This window comes from Odocoileus virginianus, chromosome 20 (genome assembly GCF_023699985.2).
Source record: "Odocoileus virginianus isolate 20LAN1187 ecotype Illinois chromosome 20, Ovbor_1.2, whole genome shotgun sequence".
Taxonomy (NCBI): Eukaryota; Metazoa; Chordata; class Mammalia; order Artiodactyla; family Cervidae; genus Odocoileus; species Odocoileus virginianus.
Genome location: NC_069693.1, coordinates 31,132,087 through 31,159,354, shown reverse-complemented (window position 1 = coordinate 31,159,354; position 27,268 = coordinate 31,132,087). Strand labels below are relative to the sequence as shown.

The following is a 27,268-nucleotide window of genomic DNA, read 5'->3' as shown; positions in this document are numbered from 1 at the left end:
CACACACACACGTGCACACACTCACGCACACATACAGACACACGTGCATATACATCAGATCCCCACTCAGATAACTTTCTGTGTTCTTCTGACATTTAGCTGGTGTGCATCTCTGATGCCAACACTGAGAAAGACGGTAGTCATAGACATTAGTGGATTACTTGCAAAAGTACATTTTACAATGTATAAAAAAAGGACTTATAAAAATGTACATTAGAAAGTAAGTTGAATGGCATACTCTTGCCTACCAAATTAAAGTATAAATCATAACATAGCTTCATCTACCCAGGAAAACCCTGGAAGTGAAAGAATCCTTCAATTTATCACAGACTCCAATTCCCCTACAAGAGAAGTAAATACACAAATAGCTGGAAGGCTCCGAGGTCAAAGATAAATTATTCTAAGGCTCACAAATACATCAGAGAGATGAAAGAAATAAATGCATTATGAGAATCAACTCAGATGGATAAAATGCCAATCAGAATTAATACAGGCAAGTGTCTAAGTTCAGGCATTGTTCAACTACATTTATATTTTAATTGTTTAGTTACATCATGACTATTGTAAAAGTAATAAATGTTTTATAGAAACAGGAAGATAGAGAAAATAGAAAAGGGGGTAAACACAAAAGCATGTAAATAATGTAGTATCAGTTCTAAAATGTGAAGTGTTTTTTTCTGATTTATTTTCAGTTTTATCTTTCTGTTTCTCAGTATATTTCACTAGTCATTTAATATTCTTGTTAAAGATTCAAAGATCGACGTAGGTACTCCTGAAGGTATTTTGAAAAATCTTTATTTTGACTTTTCCCTACCCTCATACCTCTTTCCATAGATAAACATTGCTAGCATTTTGATACGTATATTTTCACATATATATGCATACAAATGTGCAAATGTACATATGAACATTTAACCACAAATGTGATCACAGTATAGTCATTGTTCTGAGGCTTTCTTTTTTCACACAATGGATATTTTTGAGATCTTGTCAATGGTTAGAGGCTCAACTCATTACTTCTCACAGCTGTATAATTCTCCATTAATTAATGTACAATGAGTAACGCAGGCATTCCCATATTAATGGATATTGCTATTTTTCTGTGTCCTGCACTTTTACTTAACTCGGTCATAAGATCCCCTGCCACCATATTGCTAAAGGCCCATGATAAAAATGTTTGTGACTAGCTCAGAATATTCCTGATGAGTAAATGAGTTACCTCTCAGGACCAAGTGAAAAAAAAAAATCTCTGAATTAAAGAAAATTTGCCTCTCACTTCTAACCTCAGGGACATCATACATGTTCAATTCAAAGTAAGGATGTCTAAAGTTGTAATTCTGTTTTTCTGGACTCATATGCTCTAATTAAATTATCTATCTGTAAAAGGTATGCAAGAAGTTCAAGTCCCTGAATCATTCAAGTAGCAGCTGAGGAACGAGAGTGTCCAGGGAAATCTAATCCATTCAGGCAATGAGCAGGCTCTGGGAAAAGATGTGAGTTCTTCTGCACTTTATTTGACCTTGAAACCACCTTTATATCAGAGTCTCCCATTTAGGGAGCACTCAACTGGACAGCCCTGCCTATTTGGAAATATGGATAGTAACATAATGATATCTTCCAGTATGAAAATTCATTTCAGGACTTGACCATATCTTAATATATTAATAATTCAATAGGTCATATGTTTATGTTTATAAACCAAAACTGAAAGGAGAAAAATTAGAAATACAGCAACCATTCCAATTTGGATCACTATGAGGCATTCCTGAGGGGAAAATAAACATCTAGGCAAAAGACAGTAAGAACAACAATAAGGAAACCTTATCATTAGCATGAGAAGATGCCAATGTGGCTACTCTGCTATGGATGCATATTTTCATGACTCAGAATATCCTGAGTCTGGGCCCAATTCCAGTAAGAAGGATTATAAAATGGTTTTACTCCCACGGTATTTACAGGAGTAACTTGTAGCTTGTAAAATTTAGGTACCATCACAGTTTAAGGTTATCATGAATTAAAGCCAGCCACTGGACTTTGGAATGTGATGTATAGTTTCCACTCATCAGAGAAAAGGGATATAACTCTTCAAGGAAGACAGCAACTTTTTTCAAAGAAGTTGATGGACTGAGGTCTACACATGAATCCTCTCAGGTTACTCCAGTGAAAGAATTTTTACAACTCGCTCAGAGACTGAGAAGATTGGTGTGTATTATTCCCATCATTTTAAAAAATATATCATTAGAGTATAAATTTTAAAAAAAACTGTGATGTCTCTCAGACACCTGGAATTAAAATAGTTTTGATGCTCAGTTGATATTAGCATACCTAGGTCAGTGTCTTTGAGTTGTATATGTGAGTGAAGCATCATGATGGATGGCCTTGTTTTAATGGGACAAGAAGGGTTCCCTGGGTCTCCACTTACTACAGAAATGTTGATGTCCTCCACCATCAAAGTATACAGCTTCATACTATCTATGATGCACATCTATTGACAAGTTAGAGGTCCCTTATAAATGCTCTCTCCTATTGAAGTGAAGTAAGTTCGGTTTCTCACATTACCCTCACACTTACTAGCTTTGTGACCATGAAAAATTGAGTAAACTCCCGGGATCACCTGTCCTGTTAAATGGAACAATCAGCTTTCCATTAAGGGGATTCTAAGACTATGAGAGATAAATCATGAAAGTTCTTGCCACACAGTAGTTTCTCGTCACCCTTTGGCTTCCTAATCAGAATTTATTCCTTTAATGAATTTTTATTGGAGTATAATTGTTTCAAAATGTTCTGTTAGTTTCTGCTGTGCAACAATGTGACTCAGCTACACACATATACACATCTCCTCTCTTTGGGATTTCATTCCCATTAAGTCATCACAGAGCACTGAATAGAGTTCCCTATGCTACACATTAGGTCCTCACGAGTCAGTGATGTCTGGACCCAGAGACTGTCAAACAGAGTGAAGACAGAAGGAGAAAAACAAACATCCTATATTAGCCCATATATATGGAATCTAGGAAAAAAGGTATAGATGGTGATTGCAGCCATGAAATTAAAAGACGCTTACTCCTTGGAAGGAAAGTTATGACCAACCTAGATAGCATATTAAAAAGCAGAGACATTACTTTGCCAACAAATGTCCGTCTAGTCAAGGCTATGGTTTTTCCAGTCAGTGGTCACGTATAGATGAAAGAGTTGGACTGCGAAGAAAGCTGAGCACCGAAAAATTGATGCTTTTGAACTGTGGTGTTGGAGAAGACTCTTGAGAGTCCCTTGGACTGCAAGGAGATCCAACCAGTCCATCCTAAAGGAAATCAGTCCTGGGTGTTCATTGGAAGGACTGATGCTGAAGTTGAAACTCCAATACTTTGGCCACCTCATGCAAAGAGTTACTCATTGGAAAAGACCCTGATGCTGGGAGGGATTGGGGGCAGGAGGAGAAGGGGGCAACAGAGGATGAGATGGCTGGATGGCATCACCGACTCGACGTACATGAGTTTGAATAAACTCCAGGAGTTGGTGATGGACAGGGAGGCTTGGAGTGCTGCAATTCACGGGGTCGCAAAGTGTCAGACACAACTGAGTGACTGAACTGAATGTGAAGCAGAAATAGAGACATGTATGTAGAGAACAAATGAATGGACACAGCAGGGAGGAAAAGGGGGGATGAACTGGGAGATTGGGGTTAACATCTACACACCAAACAACATCTATTTAAAGCTTTTCTGGATAGTGGTTAGCATGCTGAACATTCCCCAGCTGCTCTTCTAGATTCACTCTCCAGCACTGTCCACCTGCTCTTGGTGTGGGAGAGTTACCACTATGGAGTGGACGCACGCACTTGCTGGCTTCATGTTGGACTCCACCAATATACATTACCCAAGGAGACATGAGACTGGAGGAGGGTGAGGTTCTAGATCACCCAGTACCTCAATCACATGCTTGGGCATCTACAGTTCTTATCTTGGGGTGTTGTTAGAGCAGAACTCTAGTGTCCACGAGCAGCTTCCTTCCCTCAACCCTTCAGATCTAGGAATGATATTAGCACTTCTGCTGGCCTTGGGGGCCTCCCTACCCCTTGAGAACTCTCAATCAGACCTCACTTTACTCAGTACTGCCCTCATTCAACTCTCCTGAATCACCCTACTCATACCAGGCCCCGAACAACTACGGTTAAGATACTGTTCTTTAGCTGAGTGCCAAACATGTTTCCACCGTGTCATTCTTACAGACATCTACAGGCCAAAAGTGCATGAGTGTAATTACAAATTGCCGTCCAAAGGACTGCTCCTTGAGACAGCTGTTTGTTTCCTTATCTGTAGCATGAGAACAGCTGTTCAGTGAAGTGAGTTGCTTACGGTGACCCATCTGGGAGGCCGCACACCTGGGAGTTTCCACACCTTCTTTTCTTGTACGACTTGGGGAGCAGATTTCTTGATGTGTTAAGGTAAGCAGGGAGTGTCTCCAGTGTCCTTAGGGCCTGCCACACACTTAATTGGCTTCAGTACAAACAGTGTAATGAACAGGTTTTGTTTTGCCTGAGCCTACTGCCTCCAGTCTCAATCTATGACTAGCAGCAACTCATTAGAAAGTCCAAGACAGAATTTCTGGAACATTTCTCCTGCTACTTTGTGGCCATAAAGACACAAGGATAAGAAAAACCACAAGTGTCCTACTTTTCTCCTCGTGTTGGGTCATATCTACACATGTTACTTAATTTTTCTATTTCTATTCAAAAGGCAGATCATTCCAGGTGCATAGATACAGCAAGATGTTAAAGGAAAAAAAAAAAATACCTTCTACAATAGAAGCTTACAAACTGTCTTAAACGTTTGTTCCTTCTACTATTGCTCCCCTGAACTGTTTGCTTTGGTGCATATATTCTTCCAAGTATTAGTAGCTTTAAGCTGTTTCTTTTGTGGACAAGAGAGAGGACTTCTATACTTTAAAAATTGTTTGGTATTAACTATCACCAGGGTCTTCCCTGGTGGTCCAGTCACTAAGACTCCCCACTCCCATTGGAGGGAGGCCCAAGTTCAATCTCTGGTCAGGGAACCAGATCCCTCATGCCTCAGTTAAGAGTTTGCAAGCTGCAACTAAAGATCCCACATGCCACAACTAAGACTCAGCACAACCAAATAAATAAATAAGGTAAATAAATATTTTGTAAAAATCAACAAACACAGAACAAAAAAATAGTCATAAGTGATTTTTCCTCTCCCATTTAAGAAGTCAGAAATTTGGAACTGTGAAGAATAAAAATGACTACAATTCAGTTCAGTTGCTCAGTCATGTTCGACTATTTGCAACCCCATGGACTGCAGCACACCAGGCTTCCCTATCCATCACCAACTCCTGGAGCTTGCTCAAACTCATGTCTAGTGAGTAAGAGATGCAATCCAACCATCTCATCCTCTGTCATCCCCTTCTCCTCCTGTCTTTAATCTTTCCCAACATCAGGGTCTTTTCCAAAGAGTCAGTTCTTCACATTAGGTAGCCAAAATATTGGAGCTTCAATTTTATCCTCAGTCCTTCCAATGAATATTCAGGACTGATTTCCTTTAGGATGGACTGGCTTGATCTTCTTGCAGTCCAAGGGACTCTCAAAAGTCTTCTCCAACACCACAGTTCAAAAGCATCAATTCTTTGGCACTCAGCTTTCTTTATAGTTCAACTCTCACATCCACACACGACTACTGGAAAATCCACAGCTTTGACTAGATGGACTTTGTCAGCAAAGTAATGTCTCTGCTTTTTAATATGCTGTCTAGGTTGGTCATAGCTTTTCTTCCAAAGAACAAGCGTCTTTTAGTTTCATGGCTGCAGTCACTATCTGCAGTGATTTTGAAGCCCAAGAAAATAAAGTCTCTCACTGTTTCCATTGTTTCCCCATCCATTTGCCATGAAGTGATGGGACCGGATGCCATGATCTTAGTTTTCTGAATGTTGAGTTTTAAGCCAGCTTTTTCACTCTCCTCTTTCACTTTCAAGAGGTGCTTTAGTTCTTCTTTGTTTTCTGCCATAAGGGTGGTGTCATCTGCGTATCTGAGGTTATTGGTATTTCTCCCAGCAATCTTGATCCAACTTGTGCTTCATCCAGCCTGGCATTTCGCAGGATGTACTGGACATATAAGTTAAATAAGCAGTGTGATGATAAACAGCTTTGATGTACTCCTTTCCCAATTTGGAACCAGTCTGTTGTTCCATGTCCAGTTCTAACTGTTGCTTCTTGACCAGCATACAGATTTCTCAGGAGACAGATAAGGTAGTCTGGTATTACCCTCTCTTGAAGAATTTTCCACAGTTTGTTGTGATCTACACGGTCAAAAGCTTTGGCATAATCAATAAAGCAGAAATAGATGTCTTCTGGAATTCTCTTGCTTTTTCTATGATCCAACACATGTTGGCAATTTGATCTCTGGTTCCTCCTCTGCCTTTTCTAAATCCAGCTTGAACATCTGGAAGTTCACAATTCACATACTGTGGAAGCCTGGCTTGGAGAATTTTGAGCATTACTTTGCTATCATGTGAGATGAGTGCAATTGTGTGGTAGTATGAACATTCTTTGGCATTGCCCTTCTTTGGGATTGGAATGAAAACTGACATTTTTCAGTCCTGTGGCCACAGCTGGCTACGATCCTCAATTAATTAAGTGGCATTTTTATCCATTTTCAACTGTGGTTGTTAAGAAGGCAGAGAAGAGATCCCTTTTTTGCCAAAATTTAAATACCTTTTGATGGTACTCCTGTTAAATTCCTTCCATTCACCCAAGGAATAGATTGTGTTCCTCTTTTTCAAAGTAGTGATCAAGCAAAAGTAGTGTCTATGTCTCCCCATGTACTTCCACTCCCGTATGCTCAGTGCCCAGTGATGTGTTCAGAAGCTTAAATACTATGCTTAAACTTCCATTACACCAAATTGGCAGCAAATTAGAGTTTTCAATTAATTTGTTTTTTGTTTTTTTTTGGCAAATAGTATGTTTTCTTCAGTAGCATGCTTTCTGCTTCACATTGTTAGTAAAACTCCTTAATGTAAGCATTTGGTAAGCAACTTCACAAAGAAAATCAATTTAGTTGTTCTAAGCATGGTAATTTCAGCATATGACTTGGAGTTGATACAATACAAATGGTTAAAACTTTCATCTTTGCCTTTTGTAAATTTCCAGCTGACGCATAGCTCTAGGGTTTAGACTTAGATGCCTTGACCCTTGGGAAAAATCACAGAACTTCCTGGAAAACGTTTTCTTCCCCTTGAAAATGGGAGGCTCTGACATTTGGAGTAGAATGATCTGCATCTGATACCCTGGCCTTCTGGACGCTTGATCACATTAACTTCAAAACTGACTCAGAAACAGGAATGCTAACACTTACATTCTACAAGTGCTTCCCTGGAACTCCATTTTGAAAATCTAATCTCATCAGGAAATTCAATTAATGAGACTAGTCCATTCTCTGTGAATTGAATTCAACGGAGATTTTGAACCTGGCCCTCGGAGTGGGAATGGGAAGATACAAGATTGGAGATGAACAGTGGCAGGAGGATTAACATGGAAAAGAGGGAATCATCTTGTTCTGAAGCTGGCATTCACGACCCTACTGTGAATAGACTGATGTGCTTGATTCTTTCGTATTTAAAAGAGGTAGTTTTTATCTTAACTCTATTCAATCAAACAGAGATTTCCCTAGTGCGGGAAGAAGTTGAAGAATTTAAATCCTTGCCTGGCCTAAGTTCTTCCTAAGTACTAAACAGCTGTTCTTTATGGTCTCATCATTCAGGGAGTACTTCTGATTAGAATTCAGTCATCTCAAAAATTTAAAACTTGAGTCTTTTTTTTTTCTTTCCATTGTCTTTGGTGTTATCATTTGAGAAGCATTTTGTACCCGTCACGAAGATTTCTTTTTATAATTTCTGTGATATCACCAGATTGAGAGGCTTCATGAGAAAGGCACGGAGATGCTGATTAACTCCTTTGTCATTTTGAAGGCTGATTACTGTAATTCACTCTTTGCGGGTCTCCCAGATTGTGCTGCTCAAAGATTGCAGTTGATATAAAATGCTGTGCTAAACTCCCATTTGAATAAGACTTGTTGAACACATTATCCTAGTTATGAAACCACTAGCTTTGTTATTCCCCCAAACTCTTGCCAATATAACGTGCAATTATCATCTTACGAGCTGTGAAACAGTGCCTTTCAATTATGAGGTTAAGTGGGACAAATTCATCAGGAATCAATTAGTTTTTCAGGGGGGTCATACACTGCACCCATACTTTCTGCTCCCTATGGAATTTGTACTACATGCTGCCAGTTATGAGGGGTGAAGGGTATACAACCAGAGACCCTTCAATAGATGCCCACCCTATCATAGAAGAGTAGCTTTGATACAATAACTTCAGTAACGCCAAACTTGCACAGATATACCACAAAAGAGAAAGTAAGACATTAGGAAAGTGTTTATCCTTTATGAGGCACTTCAATAAGGGACTTCTCTGGTGCCTCAGATGGTAAAGCATCTGCCTGCAATGCCAGAGACCTGGGTTCGATCCCTGGGTTGGGAAGATCCCCTGGAGAAGGAAATGGCAACACACTCCAGTACTCTTGCCTGGAAAATCCCATGGACGGAGGAGCCGGGTAGGCTACAGTCCATGGGGTTGCAAGGCAAGGAGTCAGACACGACTGAGAGACTTCACTTTCACTTATCCTCTATACACCTCAGAAAAACCTGCATTTACGTCTCCTTGTGACCAATAACTTATGAATTAGATAGATGATAGACATATAGGCAAATCGATAGATATGTAGATAGAATGGTCTGGATTTGGAGAAATGATTTCTCACATATTTCTAGTGCTTCTGCAAAATATAATAGAAAGCTAATGGGTTTAATGTATCAGGAATCAAAAGCTTGCTTAGATATTTTGACCTGGTATTTTTTAAAACTAAAAATATATTCCAAGGAAATTATATATTCCCTTTCTTCTAACTCCTCAAGTTTTCAGATTAAGATGTTCACTTTTATGTATAATATTTTTAAATAGGCAAGTGATTTAAATATGTAATAATGGGAAATAGTAACTTAGTGGTTGAGATGGTTGAGATCAAATGCATAAAATATTAAGCAGGTATTGTAAAAAGTTCTGTAGCAACACAAAACACTTCTAACAACTTTCAAATTTTATTTAAAAAAAAAGTAGGCCATGATTATTCTTGTACTTATATAAGTGCTTATAACAATTTGGCAAAGAATATAAATGAAGGAAACTTCATGTGTTTTGTGAAGGAATTGGAGGTTCACCCCCAAACTTCCCAGCACTCTGTAATACAAAGTAGAGGACTGTGTCTGTTAGACAATAGGCTCTGGGATTATATAGATGAAAATTTATTTCACTAGGAGGATTACCAGCCATGTGATTTTGGGCAGGTCACTGAAATTTCCTTCAGCTCATCAATCTCATGTGTAAAATGTTATTAATTGCCAAATAAGAGTTTAGGTTGATATTATTATAAAGAGGTAAAATGTCAAATGTTTTACTTTATGCAATAGACATAGATGTATAGATACAGACACATAGAGATATATGTAAATATACATTTTAATAAATGTATACATATGCATGCATATGTGGGTATATGTACCTATATACACTCAGAGGTATGCATATTCATATATATATATCATATTACATTTTATAAATATACACATATACATGCATATGTATGTAAGTAAAATTTAGATATTAATTCAATGGTAATAATAAAGTAAACTTGTTATTTTAAAGATTAGAAACAAAGGTTATATTCAGCTGTGGTACTAAAACATCTCTCACCAACTTCAAAATGGTAGTGCCTCCATAGTAACTTTCATGTAACAAACAAAAATTATATTTTTTTGCAAAGACATCTGTACAAGATTTGCACCCAAATTCATTCTGACAAATATTACAACTTTACAAATATTAATAATTGTCATGTATCTGTGACCGGAGACGTTGAGAAACAGTTATAAGGTTACAGAGCCACTAAGTCAGGGAGGAGAATATCAAGATTCAAACCAAAGTCTTGCTGCCTTCAGGGTTCAAGGGAGACTCAAGGGCTATTCTGAACCTTGCCAAGAGTCACTTCTTAATGTGGTGCTGGTTTACCAGAGGAAGGGCATAACGCTTCCTGATCACAGCAAGGTGGGTGGTATTTTGCAAATTAAATAAGCCAGAAGTTCTCATAATTTCTTTAGATCTGCACCCATTTCATAATTGACATTGTTAGTTATTTATTAAATGTCTCAGTATAAATTTGCAATGTACTGTTCTAATATTTCAGATAATCCCATGATGATTCAAAAATGTGATGCTGATGAGCTGTGTATATTAGGAATACTTTGAGAATTGAATTAGTTAAGGATGAATTCATGAAAAAATTCTTTTGATCTATATGCCTTATCAACAATGCTTTGGTTTTTCTGTTTTTGAAGTTGCATTGTTATTTACTTCTCCTGGGAAATGGACAGCTATGGCAGCTAAATTTTCCTACAGTAATCCATAGGAAAACTTAGTTCACTCGCCAGAATTATAAGATGTATTAACACATAAATATTAGGGATTTGAATGTGGTCCAGCAACTAGGAAGGTCATGGGCAAGGTCACAGACTGTGGCTGAGCCAGGATCCAAATCTGAGCCTCTAGATCTAGATCTTAATTATGAGTTACTAATAATACACTCTCCCTTGAAAGAAAATAATTAAAAGTCTCCATATAGTGCTAGTAAGTCACTTATCCAACAGTCTCCTCCTATGCAAGCATAGCATATTAACATGAGTCTGTTTAACAGACATAGCTTCTTCCATATAGATTTTATGTATTAACCTCTACAGTACACATCCCTTCCCATTTGTGTTTGTAAACTGTTCTACAGAACAGTGGGCTTGAAAGCCTTAAATCAGACTATTGAAAATCATTCCAATATCTCAATGTGTACAAATTGCTTCCTTACATGTGCATTTCCTGTCTTATAATGCAGCATATTCTTTTACTAAATAACCACAACTTTAAAACTTCCCCACTATGTGGATCACAGCCATGGCTCTCTCCATATCCATATGGAATAACATATGAAACAGTTGTAAGTGAATTAACAATGATACCCATCTCTATATTTTTATATACAGTGTACATACTGAGTTTAGTGTATGGACTGTCACTTCTGTAGCTCCCGGATCCCCTATTAAATAGTTCTCACAAACCACCGTTTATAACATCAACACACTGGCTAGCCAAAAACTGATGCTACTTAAAATGCCAATTCTGAGTTACACTGAAATCCTTGCAATTATTCCGATTCAGAATTAAGGTGAAATTTCTTTTCCCCTAAATGAAAACACTTTCAGGGACTCCTCAATCAAGTGAAATTATTTCTGTGAAGAACATGATGGTACTATTCTTTCCTTAAGCCATAATTCCAATAACTAATTATATGTATAATAAGTATGGGTGGTTTAAAAAAGCAAAGTGAAAGTCGCTAAAAAAATTGGACGCTTTCTCTTAGCAATTCAGGACTTAAGCAGACAAGAATGGCAGGGTTGTTGAGGGGATAAAGCACAGGCTCTGTAGTTGCCTATTGAGAAATGGAGCCAAAATTGAAACCTGAATCTAAAGTTAAGAAACTATTTTCAAGTCATAGAACCTCAGTCTCATCATCCAAATAACAGGGACAGTAGCATCACCTGAGGTTATATGAAATAGCACCTAGCATTGTTCACAGAAAAAGACAGATACTCAAAACAAATTTTAACTGAATTGATAATATTCCCCAATGCTAAAGTGGTCCCCATTTCTCTAATGCCTCAGAGGAATTCTCTGACCCCAGATGTCAAGCAGATACAGCATGTCATATTAATACATACAGTCTGCTGACATGGACAAGTACAACACAGTGTCTTAAGAGCCCAGAATTTGATATGGGATACTGGGTGTTTTTCCTGATCCTTTCAATTCCAGGTGTTATAAATAATCTGGCTAACTTTTTAATGTCATTGAGCCCCTTTTTTTTTTTCCTCCGTTACCTAGAGATAGTACTTACCCATGGGATTTTGGGTTCATAAAATGATTATTAAGGAAGATAATGCATCTAAATTATTTAACCATCAATAAAATATTAATTAGCTGATTGCTACTACTACTGCTATAACTGGGCTTCCCTTGTGGCTCAGCTGGTAAAAGAATCCATCTGCAATGCATGAGACCTGGGTTCGAGCCCTGAGTTGGGAAGATCCCCTGGAGAAGGGAAAAGCTACACACTCCAGTATTCTGACCTAGAGAATTCCATGGACTGTATAGTCCATGGAGTCACAAAGAGTAGGACATGACTGAGCGACCTTCACTTTCACTGCTGTAATTATCACATTCTACATTATTGCTGGGGGATTGTGAAGATCAATCAGCGTAAAAATAATACTACTCCATATCTTATTGAGTCTCCTTTGTGCCACGCCCTATACAGGTGCAAAGTCTATGTGCATAAAAGGTATTTAGTGTAATGACTGGCAAAGAGTAAATATTTACCTGTATAGGTATTACAATTATTATCACCATCACCTTATCTTTATTTTTCTTAACCACCCAACTAGGTAACTATTGCAGTTCCTGCTAAAAGATGAAAACACATGAACTTTTGTGATCTTATTAAGTTATTTATATTCTATGAGCTTCAGCATGGTTTAGATGGTCACAGACCTGATTTTTCTTTCCATATTTCCTGTTACATCAGCTTTTTTCTCCTACACTTTGGAGGATATGCGTGTATGCTAAGTCACTAAGTTGTGTCTGACTCTTTGCAATCCCATGGTCCGTAGCCTGCCAGACTCCTTTGTTCGTGGGATTCTCCAGACAGGACTATTACAGTGGGCTGCCATGCCCTTCTCCTGGGCATCTTCCTGACCCAGGGATCAAACTCCCATCTTTTACATCTCCTGCATTGGCAGGTGGGTTCTTTACTGCTAGGCCCACCTTGGAGGGTCTAGATAATCACTAACCACTGATTGACTTCAGAGTATTCTGCGTGGTAAGTTTGCCTGTTAGCATCAAATAATAATTGTCACTCCTCCTCTTTAAGTAAACTCTAACCCAGAGGTACTAAACCAACTCAGCAAACTCTCTCAGGGGACTTCCAGGAACTCACTAACCCTGATTTTCAGTATCTATAAAAATACAGAAAATAAGCCAGACACTGGTGATGTGATTGCCATTGCTAACGAAATTTTTCTAATTAGCCAAATCCTAAAACTCAAAGAAATGTTGGGCTAATAAACCCATACTTTGGCCCCACGCATCACTGTGTATTCAGTGACAGAGGATCACTGTATATGTGGATTTCTACATGTAGGATTTCTGTGTGTATGAATTAAGAAGGTTCCCACTCACATAGCACAAGGTTTCAGAGACATGGGATATCAGTTTGCTTTCATTGCTTTAATACAGGGAGGAGGAGCCTACAGCCAGGAGAAAGCTTTGGCCAGGAAGGGGAGGGTCCTCCTTTAATTATAATAGCTGCCATGGTCATCAAACATGTGCTGAGAACTTGTCCCAGTTGCTCTCAAAGTAACAATCAGGAATTTGAATGGGCTTAAAAGAAATATTCTAGGGTTTCTCCTACTGAAAGGGAGCAAGACCCCATAGTCCTTACCTCCCCAAGTCCACTGCCTGCCTTTTGCCTGAAACTTAATCAAAGAATATGTTTAATCAGAGAATTGAGAACATGCAGAAAAAAAGGACAACAGGCAAAAGAGACAAAATAATAATAATAATATATTCAGTAAGCACAGTCAGGAACCTTTAGTTCTTTCTCAAGCATTATAGGTAATACTCTGAGCCATATCCTGTGAGCTGTCTTATAGACACTAAAACACCAGGTGGAAGAAGTTAACTACACCATGACCTGACTGTACCCACGACATGCACTGCCACAATTCTGAGAACTGGCCTCAGAGAAGTGGAAAAAAACCCACCCTGAACCAAAGATTAACTGTACCTAAGACAATCGAGATGACACTGGTCAGACCACCAGTGACCAATTTGAAGATGACTTTCAGCTGTCTGTGTTGTTTCTGCATGTAGTCTCTCTCTCTCTCTCTCACACACACACACACACACACACACCACCTTCTGTCCAAAAAACCTCTGGCTCCACTGGTTGTCAGCGCAGGGACTTGACCTTTGTACAGATGTCCACCCTCCTCCCCTAGTTGCTGGCATCTGAAACAAATCAAACTCCATCAGTCTAGGCTGTTTATTGGCTTTTGGGCAGCAAGCAGTCAGACCCCACCTTTTGGTAACGCTACCACTGTGTTGGATGCTTGTGTTGCATTTTCTTTTTCAGACAAAGAGCTTCATAAAACATTGACATGTGCAAAAGTAAAAACATTTTCAAGTCCTGAGAGGAGCCACATAATAAAATCACTCCACACCCTGCCAAGTTGATTCAGTAAAATTTAAGGGGCATTGATCTTGCAACTAACTAACCGTGGAAAATCTCCTCACGACTCCTTTTGTGCCTTTCAACCCAGTGCCCTCCTTGACCCCTTTGTTACATTCCCCAAGTCCTGTTTTTGAAATCCTTCTACGTTTTTCTTTGGGGTTGCCGGCTTTCTTCCTGGCAGAGCGACTTCTCTCCTTTCCTTCACATTATCTCTCAAAATAGAATTCTCCTCCTCCTCCTCCCCTCTTCTCAGACAAAGGTGCTGTGTGATTCCCGCTTCATCAGATCAGTGTCTGCACAAGAAACACCGTTAGCTTCTTTCCCCCCCCCGCTCTATACCTGTCCCTCCTCTTCGCTTTTTTTTTATCATGGGCTTTAGTTTATTTTCTTCTTTTTCATTTTCAAGCATTTTCTTCGCATGAAAATTATCTGAACAGTCAATACCTTTCAGCTCCCATCCGTGGGCCCATTCAGATGCTCAGTATGCCCTGGGGTCTGTTTTGTACAGAATAAAGGGGAAGCAGGATGCCTAAGTAACTGACAAGGACTCAGTCTGCGCTTTCACAAATGTTTGTCAAGGACTAGTCTGTATGGAACACTCTTTCAGGAACTGAAGGGTGCAGTGGACAAGACAGACTAGGAGGCTAACTTTGTAAGGTGAGTATGTGTTAGTCACTGGGTGTCCGATTCTTGGCAACCCCATGAGCTGTAGCCCGCCAGGCTCTTTTGTCCATTGGATTCTCCAGGCAAGAATACTGGAATAGGTTGCCATTTCCTTCTCCAGGGGATCTTCCCGACCCAAAGATCAAACCTGCATCTCCTGCACTGACAGGAAGATTCTTTTCTTTTTGCCATACATTGACATGAATCAGCCATGGATTTACATGTATTCCCCATCCCGATCCCCCCTCCCACCTCCCTCCCACTGAGCCACCTGGGAATCCTTACATGCTAAGTGTAAAAGCAAGGGTTGGATGGAAATATGCAGAACAACACAAAACCAGGTAACCAGGCTCACAACTCACTGGGTTTCTGGGCTCCAGTTGCCTCCTTTTGAAAGCTGGGAGAGTGATGCTAAACTAGCAGGGGAAAAAATGAGACAGACACATGTCACCTGCAGGAGCTATTCATTCCTTATCAGTGGTTCTCATAGACATAGGACACATTTAACTCTAATTAGTCCCGGACATTTGTGAGTACTGACATCCAGGTGTGATTATACCCCACAATAGAGAAGCGAGCACAAGGGAATGGATCTCCCTGTCCCTCCAGGACAGAGATAATTAGACGTGTATAAACAAGAAGCTGCCTGACCTTCCTGGGAGGCAAGCCGGAGGCAAAATCAGACAGAAGGCAAGTGAGGTAGATGTTCTAGTTAATAGAGAGCTACCACACAGAGGGTTAGTAAGAGCAGGTTTTTATGGATCTATTGTTCCTTTAGTGACAGTTGTCAAAATACATCAGAGCTCTGTTTCTTCAAATACATTAAGCGGCTTATGATTTTTATTCTCTATCTTAAAAACTGTAACAAATAAGTATCTCTTCCTTTTTCGTCTCTGAATTTCTAAAAGGTTATATATCTCCCCTCTCTCTCTTCCTGATTCCTACCAATCTCTTCTCATGTCCCATTCGCTACTCCTTTCCCTACTGTATATATTCTTTTTAATGTCTTTGTTCTAACAGATCTAAGCAAAGCTACATATTATGAGAATGTATATTTGGTGTGTGTATGGATATGGCATGAATGAGTGAGTACTGAAGCTCAATCATCTCTAAAAGTTTTCCTCTTTCAATGCAATTCAACTGTCACTCATTAATCACCTCCTACTTGCTAAGCATTAGGCACGCTGGAGGGGTCTGTGAACACGTCTATGCCATAGAGCTACCCACAGTAGGTGAAGACTGGCTCCTTCAAACTCTCAGTTGCTCATGGTTATTATAGGACTTGAGGTTTATGTGTTTATCCATCATTAACCTTCTCACAAAACAAAGAATGTAAGATGCTGATTTTGAGAAACCTGCGTTCTCTCCTTGTGCATGTCATTGTATGCAGTGCAATAAGAAATGAAACCATCTCTAGGAGTAAACTCTACCCATGAACATGAGTGCCATATATGTAAGAGAAATCACATGATACAGAGAAAACGTTTTTGTATGAGGACAAAGGAATGCATTTGTCTTCAGTTCTGACCTTTATGTTTTGGGTGACTTTGAACATGTCACCTACCCTCCCTCAGCATGATTTCTCTATGTTAAATGAAGACCACCAGCAGTTTTTTTTTCTAAGATGAGCAAGGGACTAAATCAGAGAAATGTGGTGGCCTGGAAGACACACTTTTCCTACTCTTTCAAAGTACTACAACATAGTAAGTGACTTACTCAGTGTCACACTACTAGTAAATGATGACAGAATCCAGAATTTTCTAACTCAGATTCCAGTATTTCTCCCCATTAGCACTGATGTGCCCAGTCTTAGTGTGTTTTTTTCATCCATCCATGTTAAAAACATACATTACCTGAAAACCTATAGAACAAATCAAATATACTGTATTCTAGACAGAGGCCACGTTGCATTGATGACCACCAAGTCTGTAATTTTTTCCTTTATCTTTTTCTAGCAATTATTTCCAAGTAATGGCCCCAAAGTACTTCAAAGATACGGAGATGGTTTTATTCTTTTCTGAACTTATCAGGCAGTCTTTCAATAGTTATTTGCCTGATCCATTTCAAAGTGTAAACCCTTTTTTGTTGTTTTATATGTTAAGAGGCAAGTAAAATTTCATAAGCCTCTCTATCTTCATGGATGCAAACAATCTGTTAATATGAGCAAATTCTAGAGGTCTATTTTGGATGTGAGTGAATGTCCAAAGAAGGCCCATGTGAGGTAACTAGGAGGAAGATAAATAAAATCAACATTTCTTTCTTCCTTAGAGGCTTCCACTAAGCCTCTTCTATATTTATTCTAACTCTTTCAAAACACTACAAACAATTCTAATTTCTTAGCCCATCCTCAGCAGTGCAAGAGAAAAAAATCCATGTCACCAGTGTCCACCCTGTAAAATTCTTCATCTTTCCAGAAGTTTGGCTAATGTCATTCAGGTCAATGGCCATGGAGAGATCACCTCAAATGAAACAGGCACTGCACCAAGGGTTAGAGGTATAAAGGCAGCTGTCTGGTCTGGAGTAGTTCACAGTCCAAATGATGAGACAAGCATGATCAATTGCCTGCTATTAATAAAATACAAATCTACCCTCCCCCATTTGTGAGCTTTGCTATCATTTTTCTTTTTTTTTAAATTTGGCTGTACTAGGTCTTCGTTGTGGCATTCAGACTCTTTGTTGTGACATGTGGGATCTAGGTCCCTGATCAGGGACTGAACCCAGCCCCCTGAGTTGGGAATGCACGCTCTTAACCACTGGACCACCCAGAGAAGTTCCACTTTGCTATCATTTTATGTACCACTTGGTCATAACACTTATCACACCAAATGTGTTTTCTGTACGTGCTTTTGGTTTTATTGTAGCATCTAACTAGCCTGACCCTCTCTGTCAAATTTACTTTCTAAGGCATTAAGCATCCTCTTTTTTTATAAATGTTCCTGTTCTAACTTTTTTCACTCTAAAACTGTACATACCAGCCTCCTGTTCAGACCCCTCAGCACCTTGACAAACACCCTAAGACCAGGTAGGGAGTGATCTTCATGACTCCTTCTTGTAAGAGGACAGTCACACACTTGGCACTCCAGCATCCACGGTATCCCAGGTGTACACTGTCGTGTGAGCATGGGCCAGTGGCTTTATCTCTTTGATGCTGTCTTCATTTGTAAAAACAGCATTGTGGTATCTCTACTCACATGTCAAATTATTAGTGAGGCTTCCCTGACCAGCCTTCACAGGGTGATGTGTGTATTAGTTGCTCAGTTGTGTCCAACTCTTTCTGACCCCATGGACTGCACCCTGTCAGACTCCTCTGACCATGGGATTTTCCCAGGTGAGAATCCTGGAGTTAACATTCCCTTTTCCAATGAATCTTCCCAACCATGGGATTGAACCCAGGTCTCTTAGGTTGGCAGGCAGATTCTTTACCATCTGAGCTACCAGGAAAGCTAACATGATAACCAGTCCAAACTGGTTCTTTTCTTCCTTACTCAGCCATCAAAGTTGCTGCCTGTGGCTCAGATGGTAAAGAATCCACCTGCAATGCAGGAGACCTGGGTTCAATCCCTGGGTTGGGAAGATCCCCTGGAAAAGAGAATGGCTTACCTGCTCCAGTATTCTGGCCTGGAGAATTTCATGGACAGAGGAGCCTGGCAGGCTACAGTCCATGGGGTTGCAAAGAGTAGGACAGGACTGAGAGACTTTCACTTTCACACATATTCTAGGGGGACCAGACAAGACAATAAACAAGTGGGATTTCCTAATTTCCTGATGTTAATCCAGCCCCTAGAACAATACCTGACACACAGTGGTCTCCTAGTGCATTTTTCATATTTTCCAATGACTCAATGAATGAATGAATCTTTTCTTCCATGTAAGCCTCTGAGGAATCCCACATAAAAGTAACCATAATAAAAATAAAGGACTAGCACACACCTCCTCTGAAGAAGTGTGGAGGTCTAATTCAAACTGACTTTCCCCACTTCTGACCACGGAATGCCCAAGAGCCAGAGCAGTATGGCTCTACCTAACAGGGAGCTGCGTGGTACAATTAATTTATGCCAATGAAACATTCTGAATACCTTAGGATCAAATTACTGTTGTGCTTATTCTCAGTGTTACATAAATATTGCACACGTAAAAATTCAGCACCTTGACATTTATTGAATGAGTTGCACAGAAAAATGAGACAAATTGACTCAGAGACAGGTGTTGGCAGTAGCACGGGGGAAGACAGCCTTCTGTCAACGTGCCAACTGCAAACAGTGGAGCAGAAATGCAGAAACCATAACCTACAATGGGGGTGGGGGGCGGGGGCTGACTCTGAAAACTCCACACCCGCCTCGATTGCTCAGGAATCTGAACATATGGGTGGACAAAGGTCTTGGTATATATTAAATGTGAACAAACCTCAGTTTTCCACCCAAACTCCTTTTGAAGCCAATGACTTGTTAACAATTTTCACTCAAGGGAGCAGTATTTGGGTTAATGTTCTACAGTGGGGATTGTAACTTCGGCAGGTAAGGGAACTCAAGCAGTGAAGTGGAAATTAGGTGCTGGACACTCTAAATATATTATCTCAATCTTAACCTTGCAAGAGCTCTAACAGGTAGCTATGATCATCCATAATTAAGATGTAAAGAATAGAATCTTAGAAACAGGAAGTGTTAATGATGGTCATCAACTCGGGAATGTTGATGACAGGGGCTGAACTGAACCCTTAGTTCTTATTCCAAAGTTCCCATTCAAAACTTTCCATTCCATATTGTCTCCTCTGAGATTCCAACTCACAATGGCATCAGTTGGAATTTTTCTCTGAGAAACACAACGGTCATTCAGAGGCTTAGCTTTGTCATAACTGTTTATATGCAACACAGAACTTTGTCTGTTTCACCTCCTTTCAGCATATTTTTCAGGTGCTTTAGGTGACAGTTTTCAAAAACTGTTTCCCAGAGTGTAGGAGGTATATTACTTTAGAGTTCATATGAAATGTAAATAAGACAAATGCTGTTTTTCCTCATATCTATTTTCAAATGTGATAGAAAGTGATGTCATTTCAGAATAGGTACCATTATGACAATTCTAATATTTTGCAACTGCATTTTGGGAGACCTGGTGAATAGAAAATGGAATGCAGTGGGAGGTTGAGGTGACTTCCTTCCAGCTAGCGTGAAACCATGGCAGATAGGGATACACAGAGTAAGAAAAAGTACCACACTTGGAAACATTCTCTCAGTACCCAATTATTAACAATTCTTGTTCAGTTACCACAAAAGCGAAAGATTTTTCAAATAAGGTTTTCTGAAGCTAGTAGACCATGATTGTTAAAAACGCTACTCAACTAAAACTCAACTGACCTGACTCAAGTCATAGAGAAAGCAAAGTTAATCCTATGAGAGCAAGAACATTATGAGGTTACTTCTTTCCATGAGCTGGTTTTGTAGGAGGACTGAGGACCAGTGAGATTTAATGCCAGTTCTTTGAAATCACTAAATGTTTTAGCTTTATTATCCAAGACCTAGTACATAGCAAGCATTTTCTGTTCTTATCATTTGTGTCTGGGGTTGCTAATCTATACTCTGCTGAGAATAAGAGGGAAGGAATCGAGTCTGCATTTTGTTTCATCATGTAAATATAGACATTATTATTTTCATTTTATAGCTCATGGATGAATTTGTTATTAAACAGCACAATGAGGTGATCTCAATTCTTTTCTTTAAAGAGATCCACACGTGTCAGAGTGCAAAGGTAGCTTTTAAGATAGATAATACCACAGCAACATGATTAAAGTTAATGGGATGGAAAGCAAAGTTCCAACAGTACTCTGTCACACACAATAAAATTTTACCGCACATGGAAACCACTTTTAAAGAAACTCTCCAGATATAAAAAAAAAAAAATCTATCTAATTATGGCTATGCTTGCATTTACCAACCAGTGCAATCCTGTTAACCTTATGAACACTAAAATGACTAATTTACTGTTCCATATTTCTGCTCCTCATGGTCATATAAAACAGCCTGGCTCATTGTAAAATAATCACATTTAAGATTCTGAATGGGAAATTACACATAATCACAAATCGTAATGTGACTTTAGTATGATTCTTAAATCATTTTTTTTCCCTTTAGTATATTTATAGACCCACATGCTCTTTAGTCCCTGCCTCAGTTCAGCTCAGTCTCTCAGTCGTGTCCGACTCTTTGTGGCCCCATGGACTCCAGCACACCAGGCCTCCCTATCCATCACCAACTCCCAGAGTTTACTCAAACTCATGTCCATTGAGTCGCTGATGCCATTCAACCATCTCATCCTCTGTAGTCCCCTTCTCCTCCTGCCCTCAATCTTTCCTGGCATCAAGATCTTTTCCAATGAGTCAGTTCTTTGCATCTGTTGGCCAAAGTATTAGAGTTTCAGCTTCAGCATCAGTCCTTCCAATGAATATTTAGGACTGATTTCTTTTAGGATGGACTGATTTGATCTCCATGCAATCCAAGGAACTCTCAAGAGTCTTCTCTAATACCACAGTTCAAAAGCATCAATTCTTCGGTGCTCAGCTTTCTTTATAGTCCAACTCTTACATCCATAAATGACTACTGGTAAAACTATAGCCTTGATGAGACAGACCTTTGTAGCAAAGTAATGTCTCTGCTTTTTAATATGCTGTCTAGGGTGGTCATAACTTTTCTTCCAAGGAGTAAGTGTCTTTAATTTCATGGCTGCAGTCACCATCTGCAGTGAATTTGGAGCCCCCCAAAATAAAGTCTGCTACTGTTTTCACTGTTCCCCATCTATTTGCCATGAAGTGATGGGACCAGATGCCATGATCTTTGTTTTCTGAATGTTGAGTTTCAAGCCAACTTTTTCACTCTCCTCTTGCACTTTCATCAAGAGGCTTTTTAGTTCTTCTTCACTTTCTGCCATAAGGGTGGTGTCATCTGCATATCTAAGGTTATGGATATTTCTCCCCGAAACCTTGATTTCAGCTTGGGCTTCATCCAGCCCAGCGTTTCTCATGACGTACTCCGCATATCAGTTAAAAAAGCAGGGTGACAATATATAGCCTTGATGTACTCCTTTCCCAATTTGGAACCAGCCTGTTGTTCCATGTCTAGTTCTAACTGTTGCTTCTTGACCTGTGTACAGATTTCTCAAGAGGCAGGTCAGGTGGTCTGGTGTTCCCATCTCTTGAAGAATTTTCCACAGTTTGTCATGATCCACACATTCAAAGGCTTTGGCTTTGGCATCAATAAAGCAGAAATAGATTTTTTTCTGGAACTCCCTTGCTTTTTGATGATCCAACGGATGTTGGCAATTTGATCTCTGGTTTCTCTGCCTTTTCTAAATTCAGCTTGAACATCTGGAAGTTCACAGTTCATGTACTGTTGAAGCCTGGCTTGGAGGATTTTGAGCATTACTTTACTTTGCAATTCTTTGGCATTGCCTTTCTTTGGATTTGGAATGAAAACTGACCTTTTCCAGTCCTGTGGCCACTGCTGAGTTTTCCAAGTTTGCTGGCATATTGAGTGTAGCACTTTCACAGCATCATCTTTTAGGATTTGAAATAGCTCAACTGAAATTCCATCACCTCCACTAGCTCTGTCCATACTGATGCTTCTAAGGCCCCACTTGACTTTGCATTCCAGGATGTCTGGCTCTAGGTGAGTGATCACACCATTGTGATTATCTGGGTCATGAAGATCTTTTTTGTATAGTTTCTGCCTAGGAAAACACAAACCTTGTATCTTTTTCACTTCCTCTACACACAGTGCCCAGCACATAAGAGTTTGAAAACTATATTTGATCTATAAATATCGATTAAACCTGTATGGGTAGAAATAAGCATTTATTTCCATATTACAACCATGACCTCTTCTAACTTAAGATAATAAATATAAGCCTATAAACCAATACTTACACTCCAAATTTTTTATGAATCAGAAGTTCACCCCAAGTGGAAAGTCCTCCAGCTTTTGAAAAATGAAGAACTGATTCTCTTGAGATTGATTATTCTTTGCAAGTAGCTCTCCTTTAGACTCCCTTATCCTATACTCCTGAATCATCCATATTTATCTGAGCCAATTATTCTCATTATTCAAGAATGTTATTCATTTTTTCCACTTTATTATCTTAAAATTCAATCTAATCCTTCAAATAACAACCACCACCATCATAATAATAATACCAAGTTAACTATCTCATTCCCTTACATCTTTTCTTCATGGCACTTTGAACAATAAATAAGAAGATATGTAATTGATGTATTTTAACATAATTATTAATGTTACAGTCTCTCTAGTTGTTCTGTAAGCTCCAGGATGTCAGGGCCATGTTTATTCCATTCATCATTTTGTCCCTGAGAGTGGAGGTGATCAATAAATATCTATTTACTGAATTGAAAAAGAAAAACAAAACATTAGTGTAAAAGAGCACATTAAAATGTTTAGAGTCTTTTCTTTTTTTTCTGTTTTAGTTTTTGGACTCATTGATTTTTTAGTGTTTGTTGATTTTTCTCCCCCCAGTCCTCTCTATTAGGACATAGAAAGCCTAAAGCAGCAGAACTTGAAATCAGACAGATGTGGTTGGGAAACAAGGTCTGACTTTTACTACCTGGGCAGCCTCCAGAAATTCACTCACCTGGTGCTTGTATTTCCTTTAGGTAAAGTGAGGATCTCAGAACTCACTTCACATGGTCACTAAGAAATTTATAGGGAATGTCATACAGTAGCTGATCAATAAATAGGACCTTCCTTCCCTTTGATTTTATAAGCAGAATAGAATGTACAGTGTTATGTGCCACTGCCATAAAACCTCATTGCTTCTTCAAAGGGAGATATAAATGGACACAATGGTGTTATGGGTTATTCTTATGTAGCATCTATGGGAACATCCTTGTGTCCCTGATCTGTCTGTCATAAGCAATGTCACATCAAATGGTCCCACATGAGTGAATGATCAGATGCTAATACATATTGAATATGGGAAGTCAAAGATATACTATGAACTTCTAGAAGCATCAATTTTCAAATTCAGAATTCCCTGAAATCTGAAATTGACAGCCTTAATTCTCTCTGAGGAAGTCCGTTTCCTAACCACACTCATCTGTGATGTAATTGTCCATGTTTACTGGTTCGTTTATAACATGTTTCTTGAACAATTATCACAAGGTGAGCACAGTGCAAGGCATGCAGATGCACAGTAAGAACTAGATAGGATTCCCTTTAGTTATGCTTGAAAGGCTTTCTGGGGGATAGTCTTTCTTAGAAAGAAAATTTGTTGTCTTTCATGCTAAGTCCAGAGAAAGTTATCTCACTGGACTATTCTGGAAATTTGACTTATACAAAAACTGATGAAATATTTATATATTTCTTCTAATCCAGCCTCTCAGTAGATTCCTATCCATGCACTAGACCTATCTCAGTTGCCTTAAGGAGAATGGTGTCCAGTATGAATTAACCCTCTTTTCTGAGCTTTGCGAAATCACATGCATATAAAATCACAGTTAACATTTTATGATGTTTAATACTCTGTTTTCCAAACTCGAAAACTTGAATATTAGATAATCCTTCTCTGGGGAGCTATAGCTAAAGTCATATTTGCTACAATATTTTAAAACAATTACTGAACATCAGTGATGTGTTCAATATAGTCTTAAGTGCTGAAGATGCAGAGTTAGACTGAAAGGCTGGACAGTGGGGCTGGAGCTGTTCAAACAAAACCTGCTATCCTTAAACAAAAACACCAAAGGGATATATATGTATGTGTGTATGTGTGTGTGTGCATTTTTTGAATATATAAGGTTAATATTTGATAGTCTTACATACATTTTGCTTTTCCATAAAATCAGTGAAAGCACATCTTTGTCCTTCTTCTCTAAGTCATTTTGAACTAGTCCAAATGAAACTCAGAGCTATAGTTCAAAGGAGGGAAATATCATAGAAATAGAAACTACAATTTAATTCTACAGGGACATGATTCATAGTAAGCTGGGGAAAATTCCTGATTCTAGCTGGTCTACTAAGGTTGGATATGTGTCATGGGGGTGTAAATTTGCTTTTGCTTCCACCTAAACCCATCCCAAAGCACCCCAGTGTGACAGCAGCTGTTACATGTTGTGTGGTTCGGTCTTTTTGTTCACCGTGAACCTCCAAAGACTTTAGTTTCTCTAGAAACACAACACTTTGACTCTAGCTATGGTTAGCACTGGACAGCTCCCTATGGGCTTAAGACTGTTCCAAGGTGTAAGTAATATGACAATCACACTTTTTTCAGCTTACTCAAGTATATAATCATTCTGGGGTGGATTGTAGGGGATGGGTCTGGGTAGAGAGGTTATTTTTTAGTAATCATAAAACAATTAATGTGACCACCGTACTTACTTAACCTACTTTACCTCTCACAAGCGACTCTAAGCAGAGAAATAAATGATTAAGTCAGTGTGCACAAGGAGCCAGCTGATATACTCACTGGGATATGAAAATTTAGTCATCACCAAGGCTATGGAGTGGACAGCATTTGTTGAGAATACTATTTCTAAATACCGAGCAGATTAGGATATTAATCCATTGGATACTTAAAGTGAAATTCGGTCATCATACCATCCCTAATTTGGGACTAAACAGCACAGCACAGTTTAAATATGGAGACAGGTGGCATTGCTTCCCTGGTGGCTCAGTGGTAAAGGATACACCTGCCAATGCAGGAGACACAGGTTCGATCCCTGGGTCAGGAAGATCCCCTGGAAAAGGAAATGGCAACCCACTCCAGTATTCTTCCCTGGAAAATCCCATGGACAGAGAAGCCTGGAGGGCTATAGTTATGGGGTCGCAAAAGTCAGGCATGACTTAGTGTCTAAGATTCTCATTCTCACTAATTCACTCACTTGTTCATTTTTTTCAACAAATATTTATTTTGTGCTATATGGACCAAACACTTATTCATAATCCTGATCTTTAATAAGATATCTTAAAATAGCTACTTCATATGGGGTAGGCATTCATCAAGAGTGCAAGACAGTGATACCTAGTTTGTAGCTGCCTATGATTTTATTCAGCATCTCTTGGTGGTTCTCCTACCTGAAATGTAAGGAATATGAGAAAGGAACTATCTTTCTCTATAAACTCTTTCAGCCTAAAATGAGCATAGAGTCACAAACTGATATTTCCCCCCATCTTGAGTTGATCTGCACATGTATCTGCGTGTGTGTGTGTGTGTGTGTGTATGTATGTATGTGTGTGTCTATGTGTAGGTGCAGGTCTTGAAAGGGATGTCTGTCTGCTTGTATTCTTTCCTTAAAAATCATGGATATCTATGCTCCTCAGTGTGTAAAGAAAATATAAATTGGATAAAGAGTGCATTAGGAGGCTATCCCCACAGTAAGAAAAGCATCTTTCATCTTCTTCACACATCTTTTTATCTGTTGGTTTTCACACCTGAGTTCTCTGGGGGAGAATCCCTGTTCTCTTTCCAGAGGGCTTAGAAGAGATTCCACATGTAATAGAAGATGGACCTGCTCCTAACCCCCATGGGCCACTCACTTCCTGGGAGGACCTAATCTGGGTTTTTCCGCAGTTTTCACAGTGAGTCAGCTGTGTGATGGATGCAGATACCCTAGGTTTTGATCAGCTCTTAGGGAGTAGTTCTTAATCAGTTACAATGAAACTGTCTCAGACAACTGGTTAGGCCAGCTTCCCCTTTCTCCTTGTCACTCCTGCCTTGCAGTCAGACTTTCAACTCCAAATCCTTAGATTTCAATGGAAACAAGTGTCTTGTACTTAATGATGCTTTAGTACTTTTCTCTCTACTATTCTTGAAAAAGCCTTGAGTTGTTCCAAGTGGAACTGTCCTGTCAAAAACATCACATTTTGTTTGATTCAACACAAATAAAAATATAAAAATAATATTCAAGATAGTCTAAATTTGTGAATGTCAACGGCAAAGCATGGAGTATATGCTTTACCCCCAATTTCATGAATGACTAAAAACAGTATTATAATAAGTATTTTTAAAAATTGGATACTTAGTCCCAAGAGGTGATGGCACTCATCCAAAAACACAGTCATGCAAAAAATTAATAGGAGTTTGGATCCATAAATGAGAGCCTAATTTTATTTTATATAGAAACATCTGTTAAAGTAAAAATCTTCTGA

General features: G+C 39.1%; 1 protein-coding gene across 1 annotated transcript in view; it reads right to left on the bottom strand.

Moving 5' to 3' along the window:
• Positions 1-27,268, bottom strand: part of CDH8 (cadherin 8) — a 390,162-nt gene that overhangs the window by 158,320 nt on the left and 204,574 nt on the right. The window lies entirely within an intron of this gene.